Raw genomic sequence first — 2,082 nt, forward strand, 5'->3', positions numbered from 1 at the left:
TAGACGCAATATTTTCATTAGTGGAGGTTTTTAATGATTTGATGTGGGTGCACACGTGAGCACCGACGCACACACACGCATATACATACACACTTACAGATACACATCCCCACACTCATGCATACACACACCCATACATGCATACATGTATGCAAATATGCACACATACATACATTTGCAAAGATACACACCCACTCGCACATACGCACCGGTATCTATGCACGCATATATGTACAGATATACAGCATGACATGTCGTAAAATATGGACATAGGTTCCACACACATGTACCTACATACGCAATAATAAACTCACACACACTCGGGATAGTGGTCCTAGGTAGCCATACTTATAGATTTTGGGGAGGAGTTTGAGGTAGTTTTATGGGGATTAAGTACTGTAGTTATTGTTCTAAGTTGGGGTATTTGTTTTTTTAGGGTATTATAGATCGGTTTAGGCGGAAGACTATATTGGGTGTCATACTCCAAGGTATATGTCTTACTCCAAGGTATATGTCTATGCACGTGACACTGGTCAGTTATACATTTCAATACGTACTTACCTGTGCAAGTGTAAATCCACAGTTATATGTAAACAAATTCCTATGTTAAATCGTGGAGGTTGCATGTAGGGTGTGCTGGGGTTGGGTGGGTGAATTTGGCTAGGGGGAGAAGAATTGACGCCGATTTTTGGTTGGTTATGTGGGATAAGGTTATGGGGTGGTTAGGGTTGGTGGTGATTGAGGGTATGTGTTATTTTGTTGGATTTAGGGGGATTCTTGGGGGATGGGATGAGGTGATGTAGGGTGTAGGGAGAATTGGTTAAGGGGGTTTAGTTGAGTATATGTTATGGTAATTTGGTGTATATGGTAGGTGTATTGGGTGTATAGTTAGGTGATTTAAGCTGGTGTTGTCTAAGGGATGTTTTAGAAAGGTGTATAGTTGCTAAGGAGGTGGGATTTGTAATGCCTACAATTTATTGTGATTTCCTGTTTTTTGTTTAGTAATTTGTCTTTGTCTTTAAAATTGGAGATAAGGAGTTTCTCGTTTAGGGGAGTTTAGGGATTTACATCTGCTGGATTTTCTAAGGATTTCCCATTTAATGGTTGGTGTAAGGTTATTTTGGATTAGATGTAGATAGTGGGTAGTTAATGAGGTTTTGTTAGGGTGGTTGGGGTTTGTGAAGGAGCATTTATGCACTCTAAATCTATCCTTAAACATGGTGCCGGCCAGGCCAATATAGTATTTTTTGTCGTTTGGATTTTCTGTAGGTGCGACTGTAGCTTTATATACTACTTCTGTTTGTAGGCATTGTTGATTAAGTGGACATTCCGATTTGTTGGTGCAGTTGCACTTGTTTTTGTTGGTGTTGTTTGTATTTTCATCTTTGTTAAGTATTTTTCTGTTGTGTTTCTTGATTATTTGTTCTAGGTTGTCTGTGCAACTGTAGCTGAGTTTAATTGTGTTTTTGTCGAAGATTTTGTGTAATACGTGGTTGGGCAGGAAGTGGTTGTCTATTAGTTTAGAAGAATTTAGTGCCAAGTTTTATTTTGACCATTGTATTGAAGGGTGGGGGTTGAACCAAATTATTTTCCTAATTCTATTTCTCTTGTTTGGGGTATTGGATGGATTAGGTTTAATGTAATTGAGGGTAGTGTTAGGGTGACCACTTTCCTTAAGTGCATTTTCGTAGAAGGGTTTGTGTTTGTTAAAAATTTCGAGTTTGGAGGAATTGGTGCTCAGTCTTTTTTCGATAGATGTGGGGATGTGTTTAATGATGTGTTTTGGGTGGTTTGATAGTGGGTGTATATAGAGTGGGTAAGTATTGTCTTTGGTGTAGGGTTCGTATGTTTTATTTGAGAGGTTGAGAGTTATATCGAGAAAGTTGACGGTTTTTATGTTGGATTTGATGTCTAGTTTTGGCCTATTCTGTTCATTTCTTTAGTTAGGGTTTTCTTTATTTTTTCACATTTGGGGCCATTTGAGTTTTCAACTATTATAAGGTCATCATCTATATATAGTCCTATGTTTTTGTTGTTTATAGTGCTAGTTAGATTGTATAGAATGAAGAGACCGACAAGGTC

The sequence above is a fragment of the Euprymna scolopes genome, chromosome 40 (assembly GCF_053919585.1).
Source record: "Euprymna scolopes isolate OS-2025 chromosome 40, ASM5391958v1, whole genome shotgun sequence".
Classification (NCBI taxonomy): domain Eukaryota; kingdom Metazoa; phylum Mollusca; class Cephalopoda; order Sepiida; family Sepiolidae; genus Euprymna; species Euprymna scolopes.